The sequence below is a fragment of the Sarcophilus harrisii genome, chromosome 3, assembly GCF_902635505.1.
Source record: "Sarcophilus harrisii chromosome 3, mSarHar1.11, whole genome shotgun sequence".
In the NCBI taxonomy this organism is placed as follows: Eukaryota; Metazoa; Chordata; class Mammalia; order Dasyuromorphia; family Dasyuridae; genus Sarcophilus; species Sarcophilus harrisii.
Window position 1 is genome coordinate 360,370,518 of NC_045428.1, and position 23,464 is coordinate 360,393,981.

A 23,464-nucleotide genomic window follows, 5' to 3' on the forward strand; every position below is an offset into this window, starting at 1 on the left:
GCAGCTACATGGCACAGTGGATAGAGTGCCAGGCCTAGAATCAGGAAAACTCATCTTCATGAGCTCAAATCTGACTTCAGATACGTCCTAGCTGTGTGACTCTAGGCAAGTTACTTTACCCTGCCTGCCTCAATTTCTTCAATTGTAAAATGACCCAGAGAAGGAAATGGCAAACCACTCCAGAATCTCTGCCAAGAAAACCCCAAATGGGAGACACAACTAAAATGACTGTGAACAGCGAAGTAGAGGTTAGGCATTAAGTTCAGGAACTTAATAAATGATGTATATGTTCTTGTGCATTCTCTATCTTGATGTTACCCCATCTTTGTTCCTCTCCTCAGGCTTCCCTACCCTGAGACACAATAATATTGAACTTATGGAAATTAATAACCCTACACTAGCCTCTAAGTGTTTAAGTGAAAGGTAGAGTCAATCAAAAAAGCAAACTTCATTGTCTTATTTTAAGAAACAGACACCCCAACCTTCAGCAACCATCAACTGAATCAATCAGCAGCCATCAACAACAAGGCAAAATCCTCTATCAGCAAAAAAGTGATGACTCACTGAAGGTTCAGATAATTGTTAGCATTTTTAGCAAGAAAATATTATATATCTAAGATATAAACATTGCTCTTTTTTAGCCACAAAACTATTATACACTTAATATACTACAGTATAGTGTAAACATACTTTTTATATGCACTGGGAAACAAAAAAAATTGTGTGACTCTTTACTGTGAATTCATAATTTCATGGTCTGAAAATGAAACTGCAATATCTCTGAAGAATATCTGTAGTTATATTCCAAAGCTCAGTATAATCCCTGGTACCTAGTGAGCTTTATAAATGTATACACCAGTTCTAAATACTTGGGATTCAAATACCAACAAGCAAAAACGGTCCTTTTCCGAAAGGAGCTTTTGTTCTAGTGGAAAAACGATGAATGCATAAAAGAGAGCTAGAGAGTGGAGGAGGTATCTGGTAGCACCTCAACTGGAGATGCCCTGGAATATGTGGATGGAAACCTAGAATCAAGTGTAAGGAGAGAAAGTCAAACACAAGGTAGCTCCAGAGATGTGGTGACAGGAAGGGAGTGGAGTTATTAATGCCTTTAATGGAGTATCCATAGCTTGCCTAGAGATGTCCAAGATAATAGTGGATCAAACTGAACAGGAGAAAAAATAGAAGAAGATTCCCTGGAGAGGATGAATAATACAAGACTTCAGTGGGGGAATTGACTTTCCTGAACTCAGGGGAATGAACATTATAATGTATGGGGATCTACCAGCTTTGGGATTTTCTGACTAAAATTTAAGAACATGATAGCCTCCAACTTGAGTCAGTTCCATAGTTCATTTAAATTTTCCATATGTTTTGTCTTTGAGTCACTAAGGAAAAGCCTTATGGTTGTCCTCAATGATTTTAGCTTCAGAATGGTAGGATAAGTTCCCAGATATCCCTCCTACTGGCATCTAGGAATTTATTAGAAGCTTTTTCTTCAGCCAGAGTCAATACTTAAAGGCTTGGAATACTATAATCCAGAGCAAGGGACTGAGAATAACTTCTGTCTTCTTTAGAACAAGACATAGATACTACTTCTTCTGAGCCAAATGTCTCAGGCTCAGGAATGGAATTCCAATTGTTTAATCTTCATCTAAACATTTGCTATTTGGAAACCACTAATGAGATCAATCAGGGCTTAGTAGGTTATTTGGTTGATTGTCTAGATTTAAGAACATAATGGGAAAATATTAATAATATTGATTAAAATTATGAACATTTGCTATTTGTAAATCAACAAATGAGATCCATCAAGGCTTAGTAGGTTATTTGGTTGATTGTTTGGATTTAAGAACGTGATGGAAAAATATTAATAATATTGATTAAAAGTAAAAGTATGCCATGGATACTTTTTTTTTCTCAGAGAGCTATTTGTTAACCATTTACTTGCATGACCCTGCATCATGGCTCACTTGTAGGAAGGAGTGAAAGAAATTAAGGAAATTCCATCATTTTTGTCTGCTCTGAGCCTTTGACAGAAAGCATGCCATGGTCAAAGTCAGGTCAGACTACAAAGAGAAGTCAGGGCAACAACTATTTAAAAAAAAAATAAAGCAACTTGAGAGCCAAAGCTACCTCTGGGAGCAGTAACCAACATCTAGGAATATTTAAGAACGCATTGTAATCAAAGGCACAAAGGTTGCACAAAGGTTGACTTAGGACAAAGGGGAGGGGAACCATAAACATGAATAAATGAATCAACTGATCATTTATATATTCATCATGCATTTAATAAGCACCTATTTGCATGTGGTTGTTCTAATTGTTACACAGATCAAGTGGCCAGGTCATTCAGTGGATTAGAGGATAATCTTAATAGGGCCAAAGTTCTGGGTTAAGCGCTTATTCAGATTGTTTGGTTTTGCACAATGGAAACCCAGGACCCATTTCAAAAGAGTGAGAGTGAAGTGGGTGCTAAATAAAGTGATGAAATTCCCCACTGGTACTCGCTGGTATTCCTCACACAAGATTCTCCATCTCCCAACTCCAGGCATTTTTCACTCCTGCTCCCCATTCTTGGAACCTCATCTCCACCTCCAGGCATTGCAGGCTTCCTTCAAACTCCAAGCTAAAACCCTGACTTCTACAAAAAATCTTTTCTGATCCCTCTTAACTTGAGTGCCTTCTTTCTTTAGATGATTTCCAATTTACTCTGTATATACCTTGTTTGTACATAATTGTTTGCACGATGTCTCTCCCATTAAACTGTGAGCTCCTTAAGAACAGGGACTGACTTTGTCTGCCTTTGAATGTCCAGTGCTTACCACAGTGCCTGGTACAGTATTGTTCAGTTGTTTTCAGTCACCTCTCATTCTCTGTGACCCTATTTGGGGTTTTCTTGGCAGAGAGATACTGGAGTAGTTTGCCATTTCCTTCTCCGGCTCATTTTACAGATTAGGAAACTGAGGCAAACAGGATTAAGTGACTTGCCATAGCAGTCACATAACTAGAAAGTGTTTGAAGCCAGATTTTTTTTTCTCAGAAAGATGAGACTTCCTGATTTCAAGCTTGACATTCTACCCACTGTACCACCTAGCTGCCCAATTATACAATAATAAAAAACAAATATTGAAAATTGGGGAAAATTGGGGAAGACTTGGATGAATTGATATAAATAAAATGAATAGAATCATGAAATCCATTTATACAATATGTAAAGTTAAAAGGTAAGGAACAATGAAGAGTCTTCAGAATTCTTATCAGGGGAGCCACTAATGGTGACTTCAAAGTCTGCTGGCAAACATGTCTTTTCTCTCTACACAATCTCATTTGCTGATCTCACCAGTTTTCATAGATGGAATTATCATAGATCATCTCTAGGCAGATGATACTCATATCTACTTGTGCAGTCCCAATATGCCTCCCGACCTCCAGTCTCATATTATCAACTGCCTTTCAGACATCTCAAACTGGATATCACACATTCAAATCACAATTCATTTATCTTTCTCTCCCAAACTCTATCCCAAATCCTGTTCCCTATTACTAACAAGAACAACATTATCTAAATGGTAAAAGGATATGAACAGACAATTTTCAGATGAAGAAATTAAAACTATTGCTAATCATATGAAAAAATGCTCTAAATCACTATTGATCAGAGAAATGCAAATTAAGACAACTCTGAGATACCACTACACACCTGTCAGATTGGCTAAGATAACAGGGAAAGATAATGATGAATGTTGGAGGGGATGCGGGAAAACTGGGACACTGATGCATTGTTGGTGGAGTTGTGAACTGATCCAACCATTCTGAAGAGCAATCTGGAATTATGCCCAAAAGTTATCAAACTGTGCATACCCTTTGATCCAGCAGTGCTACTACTGGGCTTATACCCCAAAGAGATACTAAAGAAGGGAAAGGGACCTGTATGTGCCAAAATGTTTGTGGCAGCCCTGTTTGTAGTGGCTAGAAGCTGGAAAAATGAATGGATGCCCATCAATTGGAGAATGGTTGGGTAAATTGTGGTATATGAATGTTATGGAATATTATTGTTCTGTAAGAAACAACCAGCAGGATGAATACAGAGAGGATTGGAGATATTTACATGAACTGATGCTAAGTGAAGTAAGCAGAACCAGGAGATCATTGTACATGGCAACAAGAAGGTTATACAATGATCAATTCTGAAAGCCATGTTTTTTTTCAACATCTAGGTGATTCAGGCCAGTTCTAATGGTTTGATGAAGAGAGCCATCTATACCCACAGAGAGGAGTGGGTGATATGTTTTTTTCAACATAGCATTTTCACTTTTTGCTGTGGTTTGCTTATGTTTTTTTTTCTTATTTTTTTCCTTTTTGATCTGATTTTTTCTTGTCCAGTGTGATAATATGTATAGAAGAATTGCACATGTTGAATATTTATTGGATTACTTTCTGTCTAGGGGAGGTGGTGGGAAGAAGGGAGGGAGAAAAAAAATTGGGACACAAGGTTTTGCAAGGATGAATGTTGAAAATTATCTATTCATGTGTTTTGAAAATAAAAAGCTTTATCCCTCTCCCTTCCTCCTTCCCTTTTTCCCTTCCTCCCTCTTCCTCCTCTTCCTCCTCCTCTTTCTTCTTCTTCTTCTTCTTCTTCTTCTTCTTCTTCTTCTTCTTCTTCTTCTTCTTCTTCTTCTTCTTCTTCTTCTTCTTTTCTCTCTCTCTCTCTCTCTCTCTCTCTCTCTCTCTCTCTCTCTCTCTCTCTCTCTCTCAAAGGACTTTTAAAGCCCTTATAACTAGGTTTCTTTCTACCTTCCAATCTTCTTATACTTTGCTCCCCTCTACAAACTGTAGAAACCAGGGACACTGGCTCTCTTATCACTGTTATCACATAATATTCCACCTCTCAATTCCACGAATTTTTACTTATTGTCCACCAAGCTTGGAATGCTCTCCTTCCTCACCTCTACTTCCTGGATTCCTTGAAGACTCACCTCAAATCTTATCTTCAACAAGAAGCTTCTTCTAGCCCCTACTGGTGCCTTCTCTCAAAGATTATCATCTCCTATTTATCTTTTATATATACATATATATACATATTTATATATATAGAATATACATTATATGTATATATAATATACATGATTATTTGCATGTTGTCTTTTCCATTAGACTCCTTGAGGGAAGAGACCATGATCTTGACTTTCTTTGTATCCCCAGCATTTAACATAGTAACTGGTTCATAATAAGAGTTTTATAAAATTATTGAAGATACAGAAGAGAAGGAGAAGGAAGAAGAGAAGGAAGAGAAGAGGAGGAGGAGGAAAAGAAAGAGAAAAAGGAGAAAGAGGAGAGGAGAAGGAAGAGAAGGAGAAGGGGAGGAAGAAGAAGAAGAAGAAGGACGAGGAGGAGGAGAAGGACGAGAAGGAGAAGGAGGAAGAGGAGGAGGAGGAGGAGAAAGGATGAAGATGGGGATGAGGAGAAAAGAGTGGCAGTTTTCCTATCTCCTCCAAAATCAGAATAATTCAACCCACTACAATTCACAAAAGACAAATGTTCTCTTTAGATCTTCAGAAGAAAGTGAAGATATAACTCTTCTTTTAGAGAGTATCCCCAATCTAGTGAGGGGGAAAGAAATGCATAGAAAAAAGACATGAAAATTCTTAAAGCTGGTATGAGAATCACTATAAATTAATATGATGAAAAACTAAGACCCCAGAAGCTGAGAGGACACAGGGTAGGAAAACATCCAGAGTAGGCTGAACTTAATCAAATAAAACTTTTTGCATCAGATTTTGAATAAGGGAAGCACATTGATTGGAGTAGGGAACTAGGAGAAAGTCTCTTCCATAGAAGATAGAGTAATTTGCCAGGGTTAAAGCTTATTTATGAGAATAAGCAACCTCCTGTTGAAGAATTGGCTGGAAATGGAGACTCAGGGAGCCTAGCACTTGGTGCCTGAAGGCGCCTGCAGCCTACAGGATACTACTGAAGACTGGACAGAGGAGTTGGAGTTCCCATGCAGACAGTTGGGAACCACCAGTCCTACTGAAGGCAAGCCAGCTTCCCTGAGTCAGTTGGGGGAAGCAAAAGCTGTTGGGGTGGGATGAGACTCTTCAGAGGAAAGCTGGGGGTGGTGGGCAGGAGAAAAAGAAAAGGCAGTGACATCAAAACCATCCCCATGCTAAAGTCAGGGACTTGGTGGAGGCAACGCTGTTCCCAGAGCATGATGCACTGGGCCAAGCTTTGATCCATCTAGTCATCACCAGGTTTGTCTGTCATCTGTCCACTGAGGTCTGCCCACTCTTCTTCTTTGGCCAACTCATTAAAACAGACCCTCCCCTACTCCCACTCTCCCTTATGCAATATATGGGATTTGCTTCTGCCCCCGACTTCCCCAGCCTCCACCCCGCCTCCCAGGGCAATTGCCTCTTGCCCAATCTGCTGAGAACGGCAGCCTAGCATTTGTTTCCCTGTCCTGAGTCACTGAAGCTCACAGCATATGGAGGAGGATTCATCTCTTTTCCATAAAAGTCAGGAAGGGAAGGTTTGGGAACTTTTCAAGAGCAAGTACCACATTTATTGCCTACTTAAATACTCTGGCGTTGTTACTAATTCATTGTGTGACTCGATCAAGATTCTTGTATTTTCCTGATTCTTGGTTTTCTCCTTTGTAAAACTGAATCTCAAGAGTTCTAGTTAAGAGATGCAAAAATTCAATGGTTCTCAGAGTATTAAACACAGTTCTGAAATTTGCAGAAATTATTCAATCTTTATTTCTTTTTTTGATGATGGGAAACAGTCAGAAGGGCAGAAAGATCACTGGACTTGGAATTAGGGGATTAATATTCAGGTCCTGACTCTTTGACTTCATAACTTGATGTCTTTGGCCAAATATGGTTTCCTTTCTGTGTCTCAATTTCCTCAACTGAAAAATAAAGAAATTATATTAGTTGATTGATAAAGTTCCTTCCAGTTCTGTGCTCCAAAGTTGTGGACAGGGGAATTAGAATTCCTTCTCTGGTTTGCCATGGAGGGCCTTACCTTTGGTTCAGAATTTCCCCCTTTATTAATTTCTATGCACCATTGCAAAGTGAAAGGAATACTGATTCTGGAATCAAAGAACCTTTCTTGAAACCCCATAGGCCATATTTTTCATCTATAAAATGAGGGAGGTTAAATTAAATGCTCTATATAACATTTACAGCTCTAAATCCCAAAATGTTTTTATCCCATCCCAAGATACTGAGCTTGGATATTCCTGGTCCTAATCTTAGACTACTTGATTCAGAGATTTTTCACTCTTTTCCCATTTCTCATGATGCTGCTACCAAAACAATTGTATGTCTAATTCTGACATTTGCTTCTTCCTTTCCCTTCCATCCCATGTAGAACTTGGAAAAATGCAAAATGTCAGTTTTCCCCCAGGCTCTTCCAGAGGCTCATGCCCCTGAGAGATTGCAACCCTGCACATATCAGAAGGCCACAGAGCCTCTGTTTGCTTTTGGAGCAATCTGACCCTTTGTCCTCTTTCTATGAAATAGAGGAAGTATTCAGAAACAGCCTCCTAGAATCACCCAGAGATTAAATATCATAAAGAGGAATTGAATCCAGGGTTCCTGATTCTAAGTCTCCTACAAATGCTGCCTACCTGGGACCTAACCCAGATTCAAGGTAACCTCTCCCCAGACTTTAGAATCAGGGCCCAGGGATTGGGTGAGATCTGGGTTCCCTGCCCAAAGGAATGACTCAATGGATACCTTGGGGGGGAAGTATCTAAGATCCAGTTTTAGTCTCTGCTTTCTCTTACTAATTGGAATGATGACACAGTCTGATTGCCCAATTCCTAAGGCTGCTTCTAGCATAAAAGGTGCTTTGAGATCCTAGGATAAAAGCTATTTAGATGAATATAAAGTACAGTTATTACAGATCCCAGGATGGGAATGCTGGATTCTTGCCTCTTCTCCTTGCTCCCATGCTTAGTCATTGCATTGTTTTAGCTAAGTTATTTCCTCTCCCTTAGTCTTAGGATTCCCCTCTGGAAACCAGATGTTAAACTATTACTTTGGAGCTACTGGATGAGGCAAGGTTCATAAAGAGTTTCTAAAAAGTAGTTAAGAGTATTGAACCTAGCATGAGTCCTAGAATTCCTGCCAAGTCGCCATGACCCAGAATAAGAAAAATAATACAAGTAGAATGGGGGTAGAGGTGGGAAGGAGAAATAAAGGCCTTCATCTGTAAGCAAGAGTCAGAAGAGCAAAGAAAAGAGAAAAAAGTAAAGATGGCTTAAATTTATCAACTGCTTCTAAGGAGTTTCTTGAATAGTCTTTCATCTTTTCTCTTAGGAGTCCCTGGAAATACAGTTGGGCTAGATACTATTATCCTTTTTATTTTTAACCTCCACATATGTATTTTATTTTTTTAAACACATACACTAACTTTTTAAATACCCATTTCTTTATGAATTATGTTGGGAGAGAAAAATCAGAATAAAAGAGAAAAACTACAATATGAGAAAAAAAAGTGAATATAGCATGTGTTGATTTACATTCAATCTCCATAGTTCTCTTTCTGGATGCAGATGGCATTTCTATCCAAAATTTATTGAGATTGCCTTGGATATCTATTTCTTAAAGATGAGAAAATGAACAGGAGTAAATGTACCTACAAAGGTCATAGAGCAGATCACAGACAGATTCGGATACCAGTCCTTCCAATTCTCACAGTCTTCTCCCCAAATTCTACTTCCTTCCATCATTTAAACATATAGAGAAAGAAGCATGGTACTAGGTGCCATTTTTGAAAAAAAGAATGAGACACAGGAGCTTAACCCCTGACAGAGTGTTATGTGTTGAGGTAGGGTTCTAGGAGCTTTAAGATCTAAAACTAAAGTTGTAAGGGAATCAAATCTAAGATACCCAATTCTTAGTTTGGGACTCCATCCAAGGAGAAAGAAACTCAGCTCAAGGAGAGCTCTCACTGACCTCTCCAGGAAGCCCGTCCTCATTTGGCCTCCATGATGAAGCAGCCTCAATGCATCTTCAAACCACTAAAGACCTGCATTTCTATGGCACTTTAGGTTTTACCAGATGCTTTCCTATAAATGACCCTCACAGGGGTCCTCAAACTTTTTAAATAGGGGGCCAGTTCACTGTCCCTCAGACTGTTGGAGGGCTAGACTATAGTAAAAGCAAAAACTTTGTTTTGTGGGCCTTTAAATAAAGAAATTTCTGGGTGAGGGGGATAAATGTCCTCAGCTGCCGCATCTGGCCCGCAGGCCATAGTTTGAGGACCCCTGCAAGGTAACTAGTGCAAATACTTTTCTTCCCATTTTATATGTGAGGAAATTGATTCTCCATACAGCTAAAAAGTGTCAGAGTGGGGATCCTGAAGTCTAAAACAAGGAACTGTCTATACTTTTCCCCTTAAACCATGGCCCTCCTGCTTTTTCATCCTTCTCTGGCTTCCCTTTAATATTACTCACTGCCAGCCACTCTTCATTACTGAAAGGACCCAAACTCTAGGCAGGTGGATGGCTGCAGGCCCACAAACTATTTTCTCTGCTAAGGGGAACAATGAACTAGAGAAGCAAAAGACATATATTCTAGCTCCTACTCTACCACAAACTAAATGGCTCTGCAGCAAGTCCATGAACGTGGTTCCTTTATTTTTATTAGTAGAGTTTACCTGTCCCACTCAGGTGTTGTAGGCCAAATTAGGACAACGGACTGACATACCACAAGCAACATCCAGAAATTGTGCTCCTGTGTCCGCTGGCAGCTTTGAGCTTTCCTTCTCTGGAACTCATGAAACCTGACTTTTAGTCAGAGGAATTAGAGCTAGAAAGAGTCCCTGCAAGTCCCATTTGTCTCTCATTTTGTAGATGAGGAAACAGAACCTCAGAAGCTTCATCTGCAAAATGTGGATACTGCCCATTTCATGACCAACAAGGCTGTCACAAAGAAAGTGCTTAGTAAACCTTAAAACACTATAGAATTGGAAATCATTGCCATTCCCGTCAAGCTGGAAGGGCCTCAAGCACAAGCTGGACTTTTGTCTGTTTGCCACAGACCAGAATAACTAAATATGTGGAGGCTCATCATAGAGGATTCACCAATAGATGGTGAATGGTTTGGTCTCAGTGACTCATGAAACAATTCAACTCAATGTAAAAAGCATTTAGTATGTACCTAGTATATGCCAGAGACGGGATACAAAGATGGGGAAAACATGAGCTTAGGTTATACCGGAGAGAAACAATATAAACAAGTTAATAGAAAATGAACAAAAGAAATTGCGGCGAGGGAGGGAAGGGAAAACTAGAGAGGAAAGTATATACACATGTAAATATGTACATGTATACTTACATCTGCATATATATAATATATCTGTATCTAAGAATGTGCTGAAGACAGTTCATACCAGCTCAAACTTTCAGTGTGATCAGTTGCATCTCAGGAATTGGTCAATGCCACAAATAAGGCCTTGATTTATTGTTTTGTTGATTGACTTGATTTAAGAAAGTAAAGTAGAAAATTGTTAGGATTCTTACAAGGTGCTAAGTAAGTGAAATCGTGGAGACAGTGGTTAAATCTAGTTTAGCATTGATTTGATCCTACAGCAAATAATGATTTCCTAGTGATATATTGATTGGTGTATACTCAATGTGGGATATATAAGGAGGAGCTGTCAGGGCCAGAAGGACAAGCACACTAGAAGCTCTCAGAGGAGGAGACAGATTCATTCCATTTTCCATCTTTGTGCTGGCTGGAGGCTGAAGCTGGAAGAGACAAAGGACTAGTGGCAGGAGCTCTCGGAACCAAGAAGAAAGATAGGTCTCTAAGAAAGTTAACCGGGCCCCAGGAAGGAGACAAGACTTGGAAGGAGAAAATAAAATTGGATTTTAACCCCTGGCTGTATTCAGTGATTACACTGAACTGAAAGGAAGGCTGCCTCCGGAAGCCCCCCAAGAAACCTGCTCCCAGAGAACTTTACATTTTAGAGAAGAATATTACAGAAAATGTTAAGAATACAAATTAAACTGGGAAGTGTGCCTTGCATACATTGCTTTCAGAGAGTCAGTTGCTAAGCTGTATGTAAATATCTCCATTTCTATCTGCATCTTTATCTTGAGATAAAAGCAGAGATCACTACATCTCTATCCATTGGTGTGCTGATAAAATCTACAGACAGTAACAGATAGGTGTAGGCATGGATATAAGTATAGGTTAAGGGTACAGATAAAGCATGGATATAGCTTTAGACAGTTGCACTAAGACTTTTAAGACATATTGTGTATGAAATTTCTATTCCTTCACACTGCAGTTAAGACAGCTACTGACTTGCCTGCCTCTGGTCTAAAAACTGCTTGTATGGCTCAAAGGAAATAATACACATAATACATTTTGTAATCATAAAGTGCTATATATTATTATTATTCACTAAATCATAGAACTTGAAAGTTGCAAGGGACTGCAGTGGCCACTTAGTTCAATCCAAACCTGGAAAGAATCCTCATGAAAGCATAGCTACATCAGCGGTCACCTGGCCACTGATTGATTAAAGACCTACAAGAAAGGAGGACCTCTTATGTCTTGAGGCAGCCTTTCCTCCTTTTGGATGGTTCTCACAATTGGGAGATTTTTCCTGGCACCGGTTCTACCTTCTCCTCTTTGTGATTTCCACCTGTATGGCTCTGGGGCCAAACAGAACAAGTCTAATCCCTCTTTAACAAGACAAATACTTGAACAGAGCTTTTATGCTCCCACCCCTAAGCTTTCTTTTCTTTGGTCTAAATGTGTTCGATTCTTATTGTCTCTCCAAATAGGACCTGGATTACAGAAGGCCCTCCATCATCCTAATTGTCTTTCTTTGGATATCCTCCAGAATATCAGTGTACTTTTCAAAATGTGGTGCCCCAAACCGAATACAATACTGCTGGTGGGATCCGCAGGTGACCAAGACCAAAATACGGTGGAGTGCCCTCCCATCCTTGTTACAGAAATGGGCCCCCTCATTGCAGCCCAAAATGGCGTCTGCTTTTTTAGTCAACAGTCACACCAATGACTTACTTTGAGCTGACACTCCACTGAGCCCCTCTGTTCCTTTTCAGTCAAACTGCTGCCTAGCTCCGCCTCCCTAATCTTCTACTTAGGAAGTTAATTTTTTTTTATTATAACTTTTTAATTGACAGAACCCATGTCTGGGTAATTTTTTACAACATTATCCCTTGCACTCACTTCTGTTCCGATTTTTCCCCTCTCTCCCTCCACCCCCTCCCCTAGATGGCAAGCAGTCCTATACATGTTAAATAAGTTACAGTATATCCTAGATACAATGTATGTGTGCAGAACCGAACAGTTCTCTTGTTGCACAGGAAGAATTGGATTCAGAAGGTAGAAATAACCCAGGAAGAAAAATAAAAATGCAAACAGTTTACATTCATTTCCCAGTGTTCTTTCTTTGGGTGTAGCTGCTTCTGTCCATCATTGATCAATTGAAACTGAGTTAAGTCTCTTTGTCAAAGAAATCCAGGAAGTTAATTTTTTTTATACACAAGGATAAGACTTTTACATTTGTCCCTATTTAATTGCATCTTATTAGATTCAGCCCAGTGCTCTAGTCTGTCAAGATCTTTAGGGATCCCGCCTCTGTCATGCAGTGGGGTAGCTGTCCCTCCCAGCTTAGCGTCACCTGAAAATGGGATGAGCTTTATCATTGTCATTACTCTAGCTTAGCATAACTTAATTCATGAATCAGGGTCTGACTAAGCTGTGACTGCAAGGTTCACTGTCTTGTTTCAACTGTTGCCTTTTTACCAGCCCACATTCAGTTCCCTTTCATCGAGCAGGAAACACTGGAGTGCATAGTAGATGGAGTATTCAACTTGAAATAATGAAACTTGCTTTTAAATCTGAGCTCCAGAACTTTCTGTGTGGCCCTAAATAAGTCACCTAATTTGGGAATCTGGGGGTCATGATTATATGACCCTGTTCGCTATTCTGGTTAAGGAAGAATCGAGGTCCTCTCTACCCGAGCTCTCCAGGCAGACTCTACTTTCTCCAACGCACCCAACATTTCTTTGCTGCTCCACATCTAATAGTTGTATCACAGAAATTTTCCTGTTAATTAGTTTTTCAAGCATTTTCCAACAGGCCCTCCCAGAAGCCTGCATCTAAGCTACTTTAGTCCAATGAGATTTCTTTCCCTCTTTTCGTTCCAGTCTTTGCAATTCCATTGCCCACACGAGCCATTAGTCTCACCTTGTCCACCTGATTGTATCTGTCATTTAATGTACTGAAGATGATGACCAACATGATAGAAGGGCATGAAAACTATGTCATTTGGGCACCATCTGAAAAATAGATGGATATTTAGCCTGGAAAGAAAGAGACTTTGGGGAGCCCTGATAGATAGCTTCAAATATTTAAAGGGCCATCATGTGGAAGGCAAAGTAAACTTATCCTGTCAAATCACAGTTGACATTTACACATAGTTTGCAAAATGTCCTTTTCAGATATTTCATTTGAATCAAAAAAAAAAAAAAAAGAAGCTCTGTTAAAATACACTTCAGTATCTCCAATGAGCAGTTTCAGAGAGGTTAACTAAAGTTTACATAGGAAGTCGGTGACGGGACTGGCATCGGATGCCTGTCCAGCCACTTCACCAGGCTGGCTCTCCAGGATCATTCCGCCTGGGCTCAGGGGAAAGGACACAATGACCTCACCAATTTCCTTGCAGTGGTATGTGGGGCCTGGAAGCTCCGGGAGGGTGCGGGGAGGGAGTGGGAGTGTGTGACCATGAATGGCTAGGTTTGCTTTTCCTATTTACTTAATAGCCAGCCTCTCTCCTCTTGGCTTTGCTCCTTCCCCTGGCTGGCTCCAGCTTGTTAGTTTTCCCTGGAACTGTTTCCTTTGAACTCGGCTTGAATTAGCATCACCATGGTGATGGGATCAGGGCTTTCTCTGGCCAGCCTGGTCTTGGCCCGATAATGGCATTAGTACAAAGCTAAGTTGCAAGGGCAGGAGATTACAGATATCAGAGCACCACAGCGAGAAAACTCCTTGATGACCCCTTGGATATATGTCCACGCCACATATACACACAGACTACACAAACAGACAAAAACCTTGGCCTTGGTCCTACGGTCCTTGTGAGAAAGGGGGTGACATCTCAGCTCCAGCATTTAACATCCAGCATCAGTGGGATCGTGAATGAATCACTGTCTCTGAAAAACCTCAGCTTCCTCCTCTGTAAAATGGGAATGATAATAGCAGCTGTAGAGAGCACATAACAGTTTGCAAAGTATTGCTCACCATCACTTGTAAAGGCAGTAGTAAAATAAATTCTGTCTTCTACCCATAAGAAAGCTGAAACCCAGAAAGGCTGTGACTTGTTCAAAGTTAAACAGTAATTATTATAGCTAATCCCAGTCTCCTGACACCAAAGCCAGGGCACAGAATTACAGAATATTAGAGATCACTTAATCCAACCCCCTCATGTTACAAAGAAAAAAACTGAGGTCCAGGGAGGAAAATGCTTTGCCAAAGGTCCCACAGGCAGTAAACAAAAGAGTCTGGCCCCATTCTCTCTTGTTTCTTGGAACCCTGACCTCCCTTGAAGGTTCAAGTACCACTTCCCACAGGAGACCTTTCCTGATTTCCTCAGTTGTTAGTACTCCCCTCCTCCTCCCCTGAAAGATCATTTCATATTTATTTTGATTATATATTTATATTTGTGTGTATGTGAATTCTGTTTACTTATCTGCCTAAATATGATTTCCCCCACTAAAATGTAAGCAGTGCAAAGAAATTAGAAAAGACATTATTAGCTTAGTTGCCATGAGCAGAATGACTCAGAAAGAAATCCTAGCCACCTATGTTCTCCACATATGTGTACGTCCATGTATACCCTGACCACACATATTTTCTGTACTTGGATTCTTCCACAGCCTTTACCCTGGCTCCCTGAGTATTTCTACTCTTCTCCCTGATGGTATATGCATTTGTTGAGTTAGTATGCATCAAGTTCTTTTGCAACTTGTCATTACAATTGCATTAAATGTCTTTGAATTGAAAAAAAAATTGTGTCTTCTGGCTGTCAAATGAAAGCAAGCACAATGATGGGAGTTTGAAACCTAAGGTTTGAATAGATACACAATATATCTTGCATCTGGGGTACCCTGAGTATGAGGGACTCACCTACAAATGGCACTTACAAGTGGTACATATATATTTGCTTAATATACCTAAATTGAAATAGGATCACAATTCTGTTAGGATCAGTCCCTGTCCCCCACCACACCCCTCAACTTTTTCAGTCCTCTCCTCGGTTTCCTACTTTCCCTTATTTCTAATCTCTTGCTACAATGCTGTTTCACAAGGTCTCATAAAACCATGCCCCCTGACTCTTTCCACTCCCGCCCCCCATCTCTTTTCCCAAGCCTCATCCATTCCCCTTAGTCTTGCCCTCTCTTCCCCTCCCTTCTCTTTCCTCTTCTGTTGCCCTTTATAAAATGAAATCTTTCTAAATATGCCAAAAACACACTCATCCCCCAAGGATCGAAGTTCAGCACAAAGGACTGGTTCTTTCTGGCCCACCCATGATCTCCTCCTCCCTTGCTCTCTGCCTTTGTCCCTAGCCTCTTTGCATGACTGGGAGCACTAATGATGACTTTTCCCATGTGGCTGGGAAAGGAGAGGTGCTTGGAGGGTGGAGGTTAGAGTTGGCTGTGGGGAGAGGGAGCTCAGGGAGAAAACAGGTAGGTATTTAGAATCTCAACATTAAAGGGGAGAAACAAGCTCTCCTCTCACTAGTCAATATCTTTATGCATGGCCAATTCGATCAAGATGGCCTAAAATTACAATGGGGGGATTTAGGTTAAAAAATTTGGAAGGTCTTTCTAACCATAAAGGTAGAACATATTGCTTGGAAGAGCTAAGGAGTCCCCTTCTGAGGGGATCCTTAGTACTCAAATAGCCATTCCCTCTTACATTCAGAAAGGAGTCAAGGGGTAAGATGCAGTGATCCATGATGAGTGTCTTTTAGATAATAAGCTTATTGGGATTTCAGAATTCCTTAGGAAACATATTAGTCCATCTTTTTTCCTCTTACTCTGCCCAGTTCAGCCTAAGTCTACTGTTTCGTGTCTTCTGGGGCATTAAGCTACATGATGCACAAGCTGTCCCTGAGCTATTTCTCTGCGGTTGACCTTGCTCAGAGTCCAAAAGAGAAAATGTTTGACGTAGGCTGGGGGTGGAGAAAGACTAAAGGGGACTAATTCAAGGCTTTAACCTACTCAATTCAGCCTGCCTAGTCAGTTCCAGCAAATACAGCTTGGTTTTTGTTGCTAACAGCCTGGGGAAGGGCTGGGAGGAAGCAGCCTGCAGGAGATTTTTGCAGACTGGAGCAGTGGAAAAATTGCCTTTGGGTGAAGAAGGGGATGAGGAAGGATACCTCCCAGGCAGAATTTACATTTCCCCAGTTTTTTGGCTTTTACTTCTTCCTATCCTTTCTTCCCTCACCCAGTCTCCCAAGTACAGCAACTGGGATGCTGGAAGTTGTAAGCTTTTTGAGTTAATGAAAAATGAAAAACTACTGCACTTTGTCTCTTGAATGGTAGTCATCTCTTCCCCTATCCCTACCAGGCCTAGCTCATTTCTGATTTTACCAAATGGGAGCAGAATCAAGGAAGATTCTTTAGTCATTAGTTTTAGAGACAAAATCACATGAAGGGAGTGGGGTTGGCAAGATTGCCATTTGTGTTCCCATTCTAGACTAAGGACAATATGTTCACAAAAGGAATATAAGAATCACAGTCACAATGACCACACTGAAGTCAGAAGCCCATGGATAAAGAGTGAGTTTGGAAATGGGATATAGGAGAAAGCTGAATGGATCTAAGATGATTTTTAGTTGGAAAAGGAAAGATGGTAATAAATATTTTCTTTATATCAGTTAAAAAAATCTATGAACACTATAGAGAATAGGAAATTGTTGCAAAGAGATCTGATGGTAGGGCAGCCAGCAATGTAAAGTCAAAAGAATTGGATTATAAATCTGACTCCATCCATCACTTAGGACCTGTATGACCTTGGTCACTTAATTTCTGATGCCTTTTCTATATCTGGCAGATGAGAGGACTGAACTGGATGTCCTCTACAGAACTTCCAAATCTATGACTTTATGGTCTCTTTGTCCAAAATGTAACCCAGGAAACTGAGACTTCAGTTCCAAGCAGCCCAAGCCCAGGTGACTGGATTTCATTGGTTCAACACATTACTAGTAGGGTTCATACCTACAGTGGCTAAAATGGAGCCTTTAGCTTCATAAGTTTCCCTCTGAACTTGACCAGCAGTTTTGCAAATGGTTACTTAGGTCTGTAGATACAAGGAAAATTGACTTAGAGAGTGAGGATGGCTCAATGCAAATCCGTCCCCACAACTGGGGGAAAGCATCAGTGTGCTACAAAGAGGAAGTCAATGAAGTCTCTTGCTGAAATGAAAGACTGGATATTGCCAATGAATCATACAGACCAGTCTGTAACCCAGTCTGAAGCAAGGTTTCATCCAGCCTGTGGAGGGCAGTCCTGCCCTAGGGTATCCCAGTGACAGACTGACCAACTACTACCCAACTCCTTACTCTCTACTGCTCTGAGGAACCCCTAAAGTTTCAGCTCTTAGAAGGCAGAAGCTGTTATGGGAACAAGCCTCCATTAGTATGCAAAGGTGAAGACAGGGAGGGGAGATGGAGACAAGGAAATCTGAGGCAGAGACAGAGATAGAAACAGAGACAGAGACAGAATTAATGGAAGACTAGGCAGTGGAAGAAGTCATTATTCTCCTTTCACTGGAGAAGTGAGAAAGATATGAATGATCCAGTCCTTCAGGGTTCATTCAGTTTCCAGGGGCAAATCCAGGTAACTTTTCCTTCCAAAGCTTACAAGACTTTCCCCTTTCATTGCTGGCTAAATTTTCATGGCTTCCTAACCCCTCTCCACCTCTCCCACCCAAGATTTCCAGCCTCCTAACCTTGTTTGGTTCCTTGGAGTAAGAGAAATGTTAAGTAAAACCCTAATTATCTACTCTCACAACACACACACACACACACACACACACACACACACATCTTTTTATTTTACTGCCAATCAAATCAAGCAAGCATTTAACAAAAAACCTATGTGCCAGGCACTATGCTAAGCAATGCAGGTAGTAAAATGAAAATAAATATCTGTCCTCAAGAAGTTTACATTCTACCATTCCTGAGTACTCAATTCTAGACACCATTTCTCCTCTACCCCATCTCCACACATTCTCCACAACACTGATTTTTAAGGATTTATTTATAAAGCAAAAGAGAATATACAAACTCAGAAACTCAGACATATCAGGATAGAATAAATGATGGTGCAAAGAAAAGAGACCTACCTAAATTTCAGATTAAATGACCCTCAAATTTCCTTAAAGCAGCTAGGTGGCTCAGTGGGTAGAGTGCTGGCCCTGGAGTCAGGAAATCCTAAAGTCAAAACCAGCCTCCAATACTTAGCTGTGTAACCCTGGGCAAGTCACTTAACTCTGTTTGCCACAATTTCCTCATCTGTATAAATGAGTCAAAGAAGGAAATGGCAAACCACTCCAGCATCTCTGCCAAGAAAACCCCAAAAGGGGTGTCAGACAGACATAGCTGAAAAACAACTGAATCACCAAAAACTTCCTAAGCTGTTCTAATTAGCTGTAGTTCCATGAAAACTAAGCTTGTCCCATCCATATTTGCTCTAGCACCAACTTCTCTAAGGGACCCCAACAGCTCTTAATAGCTAAAATCTATGTAGCCCTTTAAAGTTTGAGAAGCATTGTACACATAATATCTCACTGGATCCTGACAGTAACCTGATGAAATAGATGTTATTCTCCTTATTTGACAAATCAGGAAACTGAAATTCAGAGAAGTTAAATGATTTCCAAGTCCAATAATTAGTAAGTACCTGAGGAAGGATTGATACCCAAGTCTTCCCAACTCTAAATCAACAGTCTATATACTATGCCCCTCAGGTCTTTTCCTTTCCAAAGTACAGACATACCTCCTTTTATTGAGCTTTTCTTTATTATGGGGGAGGGATTGTTTTGTTTTTTTCTTTTTTTACAAACTAAAGATTAGTAGCAACTTTGTATAAAGTAAATCTATGGGAACCATTTTTCTGATGCCATATTCTCATATTGTCTGGGTCATGTTTTGTTAATTCTTACAATATTTTAAATTTTTTCATAATTATTATAGCTGTTAGGGTGATTTATAATCAGTGATTTTTGATGTTACTATTGTCACTGCTTTAATTAATAAATACTGTGAATGTTCTGACTGCTCCACCAATCTGTACTTCCCCTGCCTTTCTTCCTTTCCTCCAGTTTCCCCTATTCCCTTGTGAGCAACAATATTGAAATTAAGCCAATTAATAACACTTTAATGGTCTCTAGGTGTTTAAGTGAAATGAAGAGTCTTTCAATGTAGCAAATTTCATTGTTGTCTTACTTTAAAAAATTGCCATAGTCATCCTCGCCTTTAGCAACTAGTACCCTATCCTGATCTCTTTGTTATTAGTCAGACATTTTTCAGTCATGTCCAACTCTTCATGATCCCATTTGGAGTTCTCCTGGCAAAGAAACTGGAGTGGTTTGCCAGTACTTTATCCAACTCATTTTTTAGATGAGGAAACTGAGGCAAACAGAGTTAAATAATTTCCCCGGGATTACATAGCTAGTATCTCAGTCCAGAAAGATGAGTCTAAACTCTATCCATTATGCCATCCAATCAGTAGTTAGAAGCAAGATCCCTCGCCAGCAAAAAGATTATAACTTGTTGGATGCTCAAATGATAGTTAGTATTTTTTAGCCATAAAGAATTTTTTTTATTAAAACATCTTTTTTAGATAATATTATTGCATACTTAATAGGTTCCAGTATAATATAAACATAACTTATAAGCACTAATAAGCAAAAATTCATGTGACTTGCTTTATTGTGACATTTGCTTTATTATGATGGTTTAACTGAACCTGCAATATTTCTGAAATATAGGTACCTCAAAGGTTGACATTTACCCACTAGTTTTCACTCACTGGAATGAACTCAAGGGACTAATCCACAATCCATGTTTGATTTTCACACCATCAAGGTGTCCTACTGGTCTAGTGGGCTTTTTGGTTGTTCCAATTTCTCTCTAATCACTGAGGTAACTTAACTTTCCGCTCTGTCAAATCACTTGAGATATCAGAAAAAATTAACATCAACACACAGGTCACCCCTAAAATTCATAACCTATCTCTTCAGAAGGATACCTAGGGAAATTGGGTAGCTAAATTGCAGGATTGGAATGGGGAAAATGCCAGTACTTAACTCCTAAACCAGGGGCCCCAGAGGCTCTAGGACTCTGTTATTATAAGGGGTTCCTCTCCTGAAATGACTTAGTATAATAAAAATTAAATATACTTTTTTGTAGAGGGAATATGACTCACACATGTATGCATCACTGTTTTCAAATGCATATAGAAGCTGTCGTGATGAATAAAATATAAATTCATTTAAAAGTGTCACTGAATTAATGGGTCTCACCATGAAAGAGGAGGTGGACATGAGAAGGCTACAGCATATTACAGTGTCAATTTGCATAGAAGAGACATAAAAGAGATTGCTAAAGAAAAAGAGGTACTCTAGTAGGGTAGCAAAAGGATGACCAGTGGATAGCCCACATAGCCCAGCAACTTCCCAGCAAGCACAGCTCCAGAAGACCCAGAGAAGAAGTCTCTTGCCACCTTGCAACTGTGAAATGGTTCAACACTATAAACATATTAATTTTTTCAGTGGAAATTTTAAAAGATGTATTATTATTAAAGAAGCATTAGAGAAGACACATTACCATCTGCTTGGCCATTGCTTCTTAAGAATCATGGGACTTTTCCAGGAACGTGCCAGAGCCAGCTCATATAGCTATCAAGAACTAATTATTAAGCATTCAGCATGAGCATTTATACTTAGGAAATCCGCAAATGGTACAAATCAGGGCTTGATTTATTGTTTTGTTTGTTGGCTAGACATAAGAAAATGATGGAAAAATGATAATAATGTATATTAAACTTAAAAGTGTGTTGTGCACACATTTTTTCCCTGGCAAGCTAGTTGTTAAAACATTTATCAGCTCAATCTTAGGTTTTTCCATCTGACAGAGCAATGTGAAAGATCCATGGGAAGACAAAGACAAAGATAATTCAAGATGAAAAAGCGTGAATAAATTCTTAACTGCACCCTTAATGATATTACAAGTCCTTCTAAGTAATGAAGTCCAGAATTTATGCTCTTTGTCATTGTTTTCTCTATTAAGAAATACTAAAATTAAAATAGCTATAGTAAGATGTTCTATAACACACACACACACACACACACACACACACACACATATATATATATATAAACGTTAAGGGATCTTCATACTCAAACAAGTTAAGAATCACTCATCTAATCTAATCTAGCCCCCTCATTTTCCATGTGGAGAAACTGAGAGACAAAATAGTAAAATGGTTTGTTCATGGAGTTGGCATTAGTACTCCAACTCAAAACTTAATGTTCATTCCATTACTTCAAGTCAACAGATATTTATTAAGCACCTACTAAGGTCTAGGAGCATAAGAAACACCCCCCCCCAAAAAAAAAGCCTAGTCCCTGTATAATGGAAGAGAAAATATGCAAACAACTATGCATAAATTATGCATAGATCTATGTACCTCTGTGTACATATATATATATATAAATATATCTTGTTTATGTATATATATGTATAGGAAGATATACACACACACACATATATAAATTGGAGATAATTTAAAAATTTTTCCCCTCTTTTATTGTTTTCTTTTTTTCTGGTTATACATGTATGTTAATTTTTTTAAATACATGTTTCTTTATAAATCCTGTTGGGGGAGAAAAATCAGAATAAAAGGGAAAAATCATGAGAGGAAAAAAAAAACAGAAGGAAAAGAAAAAAAGTGAACATAGCATGTGTTGATTTACATTCAGTCTCCAAAATTAGAAATAATTTAAGAGAAGAGCTAAGATTACAGAGGACTAGGATAAGACTTCTTGCAGAATATATGCTTTAACTGAGATTTGAAAGTAGCCAGAGAAGCTGGGCAGCAGAGGTGAGGAGAAAGAAGGCTTCAAGCATAGGGGACAGCCAGAGAAAATAAAAAGCCAAGACTTGTAAGATGAAGGATTATGTATGAAGAAAAAGGGAACCAGTATTACTGCACTGCAGAATACCTGGAAAGAAATAAGGTGTAAGAATACAGACAAAACAGAAAAGAAAAGAAATAGAGAAAAAAAACAGATTATTTTACATTTTATTCTGAAGGTAATAGGGAACCACCGACATTTACTTTAGGAAGACCAATTTGACAGTTGAGGGGAGGATGGACTAGGTTGACTGGAGATGACCTATTTTCCCCTTACTTTAGCTTCTCCTCCCATCCCATGCTCTATCTCATCTTATCTTGTCCGAGCTGTTCCCCACTATCCTGTCACTTACTACCCACCTCCTTCTTTCCCTTCACCAACTATTCTGGGAGAACATTCTTATCCACTCCAGATGGCTTGCTGGAATCTCAGAGAACCCAAAGATCAGGAATTAGGAATGAGTGAGGTAGAACCAAGAAGGAAGAACTGAGTGAAGAAAAAAAGAATTGGGGGAGGGGAGAGCAGAAAAAAGAATGAGAAATAGAAGCTGAATCAATCAAAAGGATGTCCTAGTTGGTAAGGGAGAAAGGGATCTGGCAAAAGGAAAAAGTCCTTGAACACACAACACAGTTCTCTACCTCAATTGATCTGTTGCCCTTCAGTGGACAAAAGGAAGAAGATGGACAGAGTGGAAGCCTTAGATCTATTGCTTGAACCCAACTTGGTTGTTCTGGAGGATTGGTGCAAAAATGTTCACCAAGAGAATGTTTCCAGTCTGCCTCCAGCTAACAGGAATGATCCCCATTGGTTCTCTACTGATCCAGCCAGATACAGGGGCTTAGTCTGTGTTAGGGAATTTAAGAAAAGAGAAAGAATGGGAGAGCATCTGACCCAAGTACAGAGGCAGAGACTGGAATGAGGATAAATCCAACTGGTGAAAACAGTTGCAGACTTCCTCATGACTCACTTTGATTACTGGGGAATGGAGGCCTGTCCCTGTCTCAGGGCAAGAGGCCCCCTTGCCAGGATCTGCATCTGGGAACAATCTGCAGGCCTGGCGTGGACCCCACTGGCTGCATTCCTCTTGCTGGAGTTAACCCTCGCACAGCTGGGCCAAAGCCTATTCTGATTTCCTAGGAATCATAGAACCATAAAATTCTACGGTCTCAACATAAGAAAGGATCCTGGAAGTTATTTCATCTAACCAGACCGTGAGAAGGAATTCCCTCTATAACTCCTCAGCAAATAATCTCTCAGCT

The 23,464-nt window shown here is 39.7% G+C and overlaps 1 long non-coding RNA gene across 1 annotated transcript in view; it reads right to left on the bottom strand.

Moving 5' to 3' along the window:
- Positions 1-5,796: 5,796 nt before the first annotated feature.
- LOC116422424 overlaps positions 5,797-23,464 on the bottom strand; it is a 62,104-nt gene continuing 44,436 nt past the window's right edge. Inside the window, exon 3 of the long non-coding RNA XR_004233050.1 lies at positions 5,797-6,913. This is a non-coding gene — a long non-coding RNA (uncharacterized LOC116422424). The remainder of the gene's footprint in view (positions 6,914-23,464) is intronic.